Consider the following 10753-nt stretch of genomic DNA (forward strand, 5'->3'; position numbering starts at 1 on the left):
AGGCTACAAATGCTTTTTTCCGGAGTGAACACACAGTGCAATACACCACTGTAGAATCTTGAGAACCATCTTTCTCTTGAGCCAAGAGGTTTTCTCAGCAAAGCAGAGCTGTGTGTTTCACTCAGCCCTGAGGAACAGCAGTGGATCGGTGCCTTCCCCCCGCTTGAATTCACTAGCAGACTTCTTAAAGTCAAACAAGTTTTCTCAACAGAAGGGGAAATGCATTCAACAAATGCTACAATAAATCCAAAGTGTTTATGATGAAATGACACAGCACTTGTTTTTGTATTTGGGCCTGTGTGCTCAGACAGAACCGAGGACAACAGGCCGGCAGCCAGCATGCTACCAAGCGCAGCCCTGACCTCCAGCGTGTCTCTGGCTTGGCATCCTGGCCAAACCCACCGGAGCTGCTGCCAGAACAGCCAGGCAAGCGACAGAGAGCTGCTGCAGCCTACAGAGCAGCTACAGATTTCGGGTTTGCTGATAGCATCCATTCAAATTGGTGGACACCTTCTTCAAAATCTAGAAGCTGAGAAACATTTCTGCAAACTCGTAATTTTCCAGCAGCTTCCTTCCCTCTTCTGGGTGTTGTAGAGGAAGTTTCCGTTAAGGGAGTGCAGTGGAAGTGTGAGTAAGGTACCACACCACACCTCACCTTCCCCCCTTTTGGTCTTTTAGCCTTTTGTTCTACAAGCTAAATACATTGTGACCTATAGGTGGGCCCACAACATCCTGGGACAGTATTTTATTTTTAAAAATATTTGTATTGCTTTTTAGAGAGAGGAAAGGAGGGGGGGAGAGAGAGACATTGGTGTGAGAGTGAAACATCGATCAGCTGCCTCCTGCACGCCCCCTACTGGGGACTGAGCCCACAACCTGGGCATGTGCCCTGACCAGGGACTGAACCGGCAACCTTTCTGTGTACGGGCCGATGCCCAACCAACTGATTCACAACGGCCAGGGCCTGGGACAACATTTTAAAATATCTGCTCTGCTTCCTTTCATTATGATAGCTGGGAAGCTATGATGGTTGTCATGCTCCTGGGTGGATGTACAGCTCCTGAAGGGAAGGAGTGGATGACCCAAGTAGTTGTACTGTGTTTGGGAACAGCAAGGGAAAACTCAAGTTCTTGTCCAAACTATGGTGGCCGCCTCATTTCCTGTTCTGATTGGTTGGTGCTCTTGCCTTACTGGTTGTTAAGAATATTGGCTATCACCCCATGCTCTCAGTAACTGAAATAACAATATATATTGCATACATTGTTATCTCTATGCAAAGCCCCATTTTAATCAGAAAATTCATTTCCACATCATCGACTAAGACATTTTACATAAAAGAAGTCTGGCTTATCTATAAAGACATGAAGACTATGCATCTGTATTGCAAACAAATAGACCCTATCTCTATGTGGCCAAACTGATCAGTGTGGCCCCTGTGGCCTGGTTGCTGGGTCAGAGGCCCAGCGCAGCAGCTGAGCTGGTTGCCTAAACACCCATTGACCAATCTCACCAAGTCATAGTCAAGTTTATTAGGCCATTTATAAGCATTGCCTAAAAGTGACTGTAAAGCATCCAGTTGTTACAAATGCTCTCTAGCTATATTTTGTACCAGATAAGGTTATTTTTCTACATGTGATCTCTGTCCTCATATTAAGGATACTTCCATACCACAAAGTCTCTACAAGGAAGAAAACATCTATTTTAAAGGTACAAAGAGCAAAAAATGCCAGAAGCTGTCATTGCTATTAGCTGCCTACAACTTAGTTCTTGTTTTCTTTAATTTCACTCTACTATAGAAAAGTTATACATCATAGGAATTTACCAAAAACTCGTTTGGGGAACTAAAGCTTCATTAAATTTTTGAAAGGATCTCCCTTACTTACTTACTTTAAAATAAAGCTTAATAGGTGTTTTTATGTAAATTAGTACAGAACTGGAGGGGGGGACCGCTAGTTCCAAGAAACACTGGGATAAAGTCATATGTTCTTAACCACTCACTCTTAAGTTGAATTCTGAAACATTCTGTTAAGTTCAGCAAATGAGTTGTTGAATGTCTGATGTGTGCATGTCACTGCGGTGGATTCAGCTAGGAACCCAATGAGGTATAAACCACTTCATGCGTTTAAGGAATTTATAACGCATAAGACTAACACACACAGGGAGAGACGTGAGCAGAGCAGCACGCAGGTGTAAGAGAGCTCTATAAGGCTTCAGAAGCTGAATAGTAAGGTTTATGTGTTATTTTCCATGTATGTATCACACTACAGTGTAGTACAGGACCTGCCACATGACTTTATTTTTGTAAACCAAATTAAATATGACTCTGAGCTCCCCACTAGCCAGGGAAATTGAGAAATTCTCTCTGTCCTGCTTGGAAGGTCCTGTCTCAGGTCCTGTCTCAGGTCCTGGGCCAACTGGAATCTTTCCTGGAGCCTAGAAAATGAAGAGAAGGAAAGCTTCTGCATTTGTCTCCCCTGGTGGCTGCAGAGATGCCTGTGGTCAGCCCAGTACGGTCCACTTCAACATGCTAGACAAGCGTGGGAACACTGGACAGTTCTGCCATTTAGTGCCAGCCCTGGACCTGGGCAAAGGGGACTTATGCAATTTCAAGAGTCTCATTCTGGCCCTTCTCCAGCCTTATCTCCCTGCATGAGGCAGGGAGGCCATACATCCAGGGGATGTGCCAACTTGGAACCCTTCCCACACTGCTCCTTCTCATAGATTGTACCCATTCTCACTGTCACTGCTTTTGTGGGCCTTTTCCCTGGGTTCAAACCCCTAAGAAGAACCATGTGGCCAGTATAGTATCCTGAGGCCCAAGGGGTGGACAGAGGTGCATGTTTGCCAGGAAGTTGGGGTGTGCGGATGTGACCAGAGCTTGTGCATAGGGCTGGGGCCTCTACACATGTGCACCTGAGACTCCGCATGGTGTGCAATGGAAGAAGGACCTGGGATTCTTGAAGACCAGGGAGACAGGAGACAGGCAGTGGACCACAATTTCTGAAGAATCTGGTAATTCTACATTCAAACTGGGTCTTCCAGGTCATTCAGAATACCACAGGATACAATTATTCTCTTAACCACCTGTTAGCTTGATTTATAGCTTCTAAATATTTACGTATATGAGTTAAAAAAAGTTGAAGGTCAGGCAGCCCCCAACCATCTCTGTTCCCATTCTTGAATCCTTTCCTCCCCGCTCCACCATCCCACATCGCTCACACCTCTCCATCACCACCACTTCCTCCGCCCCACTCACCAATCTCACATCTGACCCTTTATCTCCTGCCTCCCTTAAGTTCCCTGGAACAGAAAATTCTAGAAATGTAAGTTTGGCCTTGGAGTAGAATAAGGAATAATAATAATACCAGACAGTATTACCAATTGTCCCTATAATATTCATTGATTCTAAATTGAACTCTACATTTTTTTAATTTTCTTATCTCAGCCAGGCCACTGTATCATCCTTGCACCAAAGATTCAGGTGATTGCTACATGTAGATATTTATAAAATCCTTTGAATAAACTTTGATAACTTAGAATGGACCAGAGAGCCCAGCCAGCGTGGCTCAGAGGTTGAGCGTCGACCTAGGATCCAGGAGATCATGGTTCGATTCCTGGTCAGGGCACATGCCCGGGTTGCGGGCTCGATCCCCAGTGTGGGGTGTGCAGGAGGCAGCCGATCAATGACTCATCATTGATGTTTCTCTCTCTCCCTCTCCCTCCCTCTCTTTGAAATCAATAAAGATATATTAAAAAAAAAAAAAAATGGACCAGAGAAACAAGCCCATCCACGGAACGACCAGTTCTCCTGCTTCTAAGGGCTGTCATCACCCTCTCAAAGACACTTGAGCTCTCTCTGACCCCAAATGCGCTGACCCGCGCAGTCTCTGGCCTACCTCAATGTTTGTCTATCTGGAGTAGGCTACTAGGAAGAAAATACCAGGAAATCAGCAAGACAGTTAAACACTCCCAAAAGGGTCACTCAGAGTGTGGCTTGGGGCAACTGCCTGACTCGAGGCACTGAAAACAAAAACAAACCCAAACACACACACCTTGCACTCTAATGCATAATGGGCCATAACTTCTTTTTCTCCCGAGCAATGGTTTTAGAAAAAGCTTTCTGTTCTTTGTTGATAAGCACTTACAAACTACCCACAGCAAGAGATTCCCTCCATTTATTATTCTACTCTCACCTTCATCCTAGTCTTGGAGCCTAAGAAAACATCTTAAAGGCACTGTACACCAGTTTGGTTTCAATTTTTTTTTTTAAGTTAATGAAAAAAGAGAAAAAGAAAAAAAATAAAGAGGGGTTACCAGCCACAGTGTGGCAAGGAAAGGGACCAGTATTCAGATTTTGTAAGGCATCCCTCTTGGATGATTAGAACAAAGGGTAATTGGAAAGGAGCCATGTTGCAAAATAAATCAAAGCTGTTTTAAAGTCATGTGGTCATTTGGAAAATTCCAGGCACTCCAGAGACAAACAACGGATCCTCTTCAAGCTACGGGATACAATGGCACTGGCCTGTTCATCCCAGACCCCCTCCTGAGTGTCCACTGGAGGGCTATTGTCAAGTCAGCGGCAACCCTGCCCTGGGAGGTGCCACTGAGCTGGAGGCAGGTTGGAGAATAGTGGCGGCTGCCAGGCAGAGGCAGAGCCTCTGCGCGGTGTTATTTTCACGCGCTTCTTAAGGGCTCACAGCTGGGCTCAGTAAATGTTAGCGGCAGAAGTAGGGGCTCATCAGTGAGCTAAGCTGTTCCTGGGTCCTTCTGTGATCATCAAGTCCTTGCGGCAAGCAGGGACTCTGACCCAAAGCTGGCCTATAGTAGCTCCACTCCCTGAAGTTGAGAGAGTGACGGGAAACGGGCATGATGTGGCGGAAGGGGCTCCGTGAAGGCCAAGACCAAGCCGGAGCAGCACTGGCACGATTTTTTGTACCGAGCGAAGGGCAATCAAGAGCAGTGAGACAGAAATGAAGCCAGAAATAGCCTCACCAGACAAGGAACTACCGAAAGAGGAAACAGCAACGAGAGAGTCAACAATAAAAAGAGAACAGCACCTACTTGTGTGTCTTACAGGCTTTATCTCAGTTGCGGTTCCTCAACCCTGCTCACCACCCCTGCACGTCTATTTGCAGAAGAAAGGAAAACTGGGACAGGCGTGAGAGAAGCCTGAAGCCACTGCCACAACCCCTTATTTTTATTAAGATTTACCCACATGTTGTATTCTCCATAATATACAAGTTTATTTAATAGAAAACAATTTTTTCTTCCCAGATCTTCAAAAGGGTGTTGTTCCAAACATATTGTCAGGGAGTTAAAAGTATCCCAGTCTGGGAAGCACAGTAGCATGTTAAAAAAAAAATGTCATCAAGCACCGGTCGGCATGGCTCAGCAGTTGAGCATCAACCTAGGATCCAGGAGATCGCGGTTCGATTCCCGGTCAGGGCACATGCCCGGGTTTCGGGCTTGATCCCCAGTGGGGGGCGTGCAGGAGGCAGCCGATCAATGACTCTCTCATCATTGATGTTTCTCTCTCTCTCTCCCTCTCCCTTCCTCTCTGAAATCAATAAAGACATATTTTAAAAAAGCAAAAAAAACCTTCCTCAACAATGAAGGACAACGTCTTTACCAAGGAACAAGATCTTAATTCCACTGGATTTATTATGTAATCAATGAAAAAATATATATTAAAATACATATAAAATTAAGGTGTAAAAGTAAAATAAATCTTAAACATCTATCATCTATCTATCATCTACCTATCTATCTATCATCTATATCTATCATCTATCTATCATCTGTCTATCTATTTATCTATCTACCATCTGTCTATCTGTCTATCTATCTTATTCTTCATCCTGGAAAGAACAGTCTTAAAGCAAAATGGAGTCAAGCTGGTCTTTGTCATCCCTTAGTTGCCCCGAGTCCTCTCTCTCTTCTTCCCGCCCCCTCCTTTTCCACCTGGGGCTCGTGGGGCTTGCTCCGAGTGGTACCTCCGCCCAAGTCTTCTGTATGCTTGTTCCATGATACTCAAAATGTGGCCTGGTGACCGCCAGCAGTACACGGAGCTTGTCAGAATGGCCCTGCCTTGAAACAGGATCTCCAGGTGCTTCGTGTGCTGGTTCACACAGGAGGGTTGCAGTTCCAGACTTCTCTCTCGTTTCTTGCGTGGATATTTACATGGGGCCATGCTCTCTCAGCTGTCCCAAAGCAAAGACATTCTGTTTTCTTTTCTTTAAAATATATCTTTATTGATTTCAAACAGAGGAGGGGAGAGGGAGAGAGAGACAGAAACATCAATGATGAGAGAGTCATTGATCGGCTGCCTCCTGCACGCCCCCCACAGCAGATAAGAGCCCACAACCTGGGCATGTGCCCTGATGGGGAATCGAACCTTGATCTCCTGGATGACAGGTTGATGCTCAACCACAGAGCCACGCCCGGCCAGGAGGAAAGACATTCTGACAAAAATATCCCTCTAACATGCTTGCCAACACTTGTTATTTCCTGTCTTTTTGATGATGGCCATTTAACAGGTGTGAGGTGATAGCTCATTGTGGTTTTGATTTGCATTTCCCTAATAATTAGTGATGTTGAACATGTTTTCATGTGCCTGTTAGTCATCTGTATGCCTTTCTCAGAAAAGTGTCCATTCAGATCCTCTGCCTATTTTTTAAATCAGGTTGTTTTGTTGTTATTAAATTACATGAGCTCTTTATAAATTTTGGATATTAACCCCTTATTAGATATATCATTTGCAAATGTCTTCTCCCTTCAGGTTGGTTGCCTTTTTCTTTTGTTGATGGTTTCCTTTGGTATGAAGAAGTTTTTTAGTTTGATTTGGAGAGGATGTGAAGAAAAGGGAACCTGGATACACTCTTTGTGGGATTATAAATTGGTGCAGCCACAATGGAAAACAGTATGGAGGACCCTCAAAAAATTGATCCAGAAATTACTTTTCTGGGTATTTATGCAAGGAATATGAAAACACTGATTCAAAAAGATATATGGGCACAGCCGGGCGTGGCTCAGCGGTTGACTGTCGAGACCCAGGATCCAGGCGATCGGGATTCAATTTCCGGTCAGGGCACATGCCCGGGTTGCGGGTTCGACCCCCAGTCAGGTGCGTGCAGGAGGCACCAATGACTCTCTCATCATTGATGTTCCTATCTCTCTCTCCCTCTCCTTTCCTCTCTCTGAAATCAATAAAGATATATTTAAAAAAAAGAAAAGATATATGGGCCCCTACATTCATTGCAGCATTATAGATGTTAGCCAAAATATGGAGACAACCTAAGCATCATCCATCAACAGATGATGGATAAAGAAGATCCATCAACAGATGGTGGCATATATATCAATGGAATACTACTCAGCCATAAAAATGATGAGATATTGCCATTTACAACATGGATGTACCATAAGGGTATTGTGCTAAGTGAAATAAGTCAGACAGAGAAGAACAAAAACCATATGCTTTCACTAATATGTGGAATATAAAGCAAAAAGAAACAAACAAAACAAAACAAAAACTGTAATACAGGGTATAGTTAAATTTATTAACCTAGAAAAGGATTTTTCCTTGGATTATTCGCAGTACTAATAAATTAAAAAGCAGGTATCTCCAAGTTTACTGTCCATAAAACCAGCATAGTTAAAAGCTGGTCTCTGTCATTATGAGTCCTTTCCTGCATTTTTCAGCATCATTTTTCACATTAAAAATTAGCAGATGTATATTCAATGAATGTTTGGCCTGTAGACACCCTCATATGGCCCTAAGGCACGATTAGCCAAACTTTTTTCTGTGAAGGGCCAGACAATAAATACTCTAGGGTTTTGCAGGCCATATGGTCTCTACCACAAATATTTAAACTTCACCCTTGGAGCACAAAAGCAGCCATAAACAATATGTAAGGCATACTCATGGCACTGAAATATGAATTTCACATAATTTTGCATCACAAAAAAACTTTTGATTTTTTTCTCAATCATTTTAAAATGTGAAAACCAGCAACATAGTGCCTATAGCTAACAATATGGTATTGTGCACTTCAAAATTCATTAAGAAGGTAGACCTCAGCCCAGCTGGGTGACTTGCTTGGTTGGAGTGTCGTCCCATACACCAAAAAGATTGCGGGTTCGATTCCCCATCAGGGCACATACCTAAGTTATGGGTTTTGTCCCCGGTCAGGGCATATATGGGAGGCAATAAATGGATGTTTCTCTCTATAAAAAAAAGGTAGATCTCATCTTAGGTGTTCTTAAAACAACCACCATGAAACAAACAAAACAAAGGAAAACAAGGGAAGTTTGAGAGGTGTTGGGTGTGTCTGTTACCTAGACTGTGGTGATGTTATCGTGGATGTTTGCATATGTCGAAACTCATCAAACTGTACACATTAAATATGTGCAATTCTTTATATATTAATTATACCTTAATAAAGCTATTTTTAAAAAAAAAAGTAAAACCAGACTTAGCTTGTGGGCTGTGTGAAAGCAGGTGGTGGGCTGACCTATCTCTGGGGTGCTGTGTTGGATCCTACAGGACAAACTGCATCTGCTGACAGATGCTGCCCAACACAACTGTCTTGAGCTTGTTCTGTGCCTTAGAAAAGTACACACAGATCATACCATGAAGTGAAAAAACAGTCAAGTGGCAGGCTTATCTCAGTATAACCTGTTTGTGACAAGTCTTCCCTGCCTAAATGGGTGCATTGTGAGGTAAGGGCTGTGAACTATCATGTGTGGCAAGTGTGATGCGTCCCACATGCAGTGGGAGGACACTGCCTGGATCCCTGTCTTCTAGTCCCACGCAAGGGTGTGTATAAACCTACCCATTGTTATTGGTATTATGGTCAGGCAGGCATGACCAGAGCAGGACAATAGGCCAGGTAGGGAAGGTCGCCAGGGTGGAAAGCCCCAGGTGCCTAGCAACAGGCAAAACTATGAAAACAAGGACCTCACCCCCAGGGTGACCTTCCTTCCCTAGTATATGGCTGGTCACCCAGTTTAGCCCCCGACCTTTCATATCACTGGCCATGTGGTTTGGAACCCCCCACCCTGACTTTTCCTCCCCTGGCATGTTGCTAGTCATGAGGGTTAGACGCCCTTAGAGGGGGAATGATGGAGGGAGCTGGAGAATAGCCCTTAAGCATTAAGACCCCAGGACAATCAGGTTCTGACTTGAATCAAACACATCTAGGCCTCAGTTGTGTTTCAGCTCCAGGCCCAGGAGAGCAGCAAAACCAGACAAGCGATGCCATGGCTGACCTCAGGACCAGCAACACTGGATAATGACCCCTTGACCTGGCTCCCACCAATCAGTGGAGACCAGATCCCTGAAAGGACACACCTGGAGAGCTGATGAGTATTCTGCTGAGATCTTCCCTGGGACCTCCCCTAAAATCCCCACCCTTAAAAGCCCTTAGGACGGGGGAACCAGCAAGCCCCCTACCAGTGTTACCTTTGCCCTCCTCTCCCCTAGGGTCCAAGTCCCATTCTTTTGCCCACGTAGCTTGTTTCCAGAGCCCATTTCTGCTACTGTTCACTTACTATGCCTCTGTGACTCTCTAAATAAACTTTCTCTTACAGTTTGAGTCTTGGCTCTGAATTCTTTCTCAGCCAGAGCTGGAGCGGAGGTTGCTGAACCCAGGTCTGGTCACACTTCACCGGCCTGACACCTGGTGCCCTCTCACTGCCAAGTGTCACATGCTCTGAGGAACGGGATCGGGTTTCCAGCATTCAGCCCCATCGTTAGCGTTTCCAAGTTGTCATTTTTAGCTCCAACACCTTGGTCTCTGAACCCTGAAACCCCAGAACGGGTTCTCCAGAACGGATACACGGCAGGGACCCCCGTGCTGGGGGTGGGAAGAACCGTGCCTGTGTGTTTATGAAACAGGACCTCTTTTCAGACAGACAGATGGGCAGTCACGCCGGCGGCCCAGGGCCCGAGCTCGGGCTCTCCCAGCCCTGCCCCCGCGCCCCTCGGGCTCTGCAGACAGCGGGGTCCTGCCCCCGCGCCCCTCGGGCTCTGCAGACAGCGGGGTCCTGCCCCCGTGCCCCTCGGGCTCTGCAGGGAGCCGGGTCCTGCCCCCTCGCCCCCTTGGGCTCTGCAGACAGCGGGGTCCTGCCCCCGCGCCCCTCGGGCTCTGCAGACAGCGGGGTCCTGTCCCCTCGCCCCCTTGGGCTCTGCAGACAGCGGGGTCCTGCCCCCGCGCCCCTCGGGCTCTGCAGACAGCGGGGTCCTGCCCCCGCGCCCCCTTGGGCTCTGCAGACAGCGGGGTCCTGCCGCGTGGGGAGCCCAGGCGACAGCGAGTGCGCCCCGGGCATGGCACAGGAGAGGGGCCAGCCTCCCCCCCCCGCCCCGGCCGCAGCCTTCCCCCGGGGACGGGACGGGCCTTCCCGAGGAAGAGCTGGACCTTGAAACACGTGCATCCAGCCCTCGGAAGGCAGGGCCCTCGGCGCGCCAGTTACAAAGTTCCCGTCCGCGGGGCCCCGGGGGGACAAGGTGGCCCGTGGCAGCCGGCCCAACCCTTGCCGACACCCCGCCCGGCGGTCCCGCCCCCCTCCCGGCCCCCACCGGCCCCGCCCCCAGCCTGCTGCCCGGCCGCGGGGGGGCGGGGCGGGGCGGGGCCGGGGACCGGGGGCGGCCGGGCTGACCTCCGCCGCGGCCCCGCGAGCTCCTCCCTCCGCCTCTCCCGCCCTGGCGCCGGGCGCGGGCGCGGGCGCGGGCTGCGCTCGCTCGCAGCGGCGG

This window comes from Miniopterus natalensis, chromosome 2 (assembly GCF_054644295.1).
Source record: "Miniopterus natalensis isolate mMinNat1 chromosome 2, mMinNat1.hap1, whole genome shotgun sequence".
Classification (NCBI taxonomy): Eukaryota; Metazoa; Chordata; class Mammalia; order Chiroptera; family Miniopteridae; genus Miniopterus; species Miniopterus natalensis.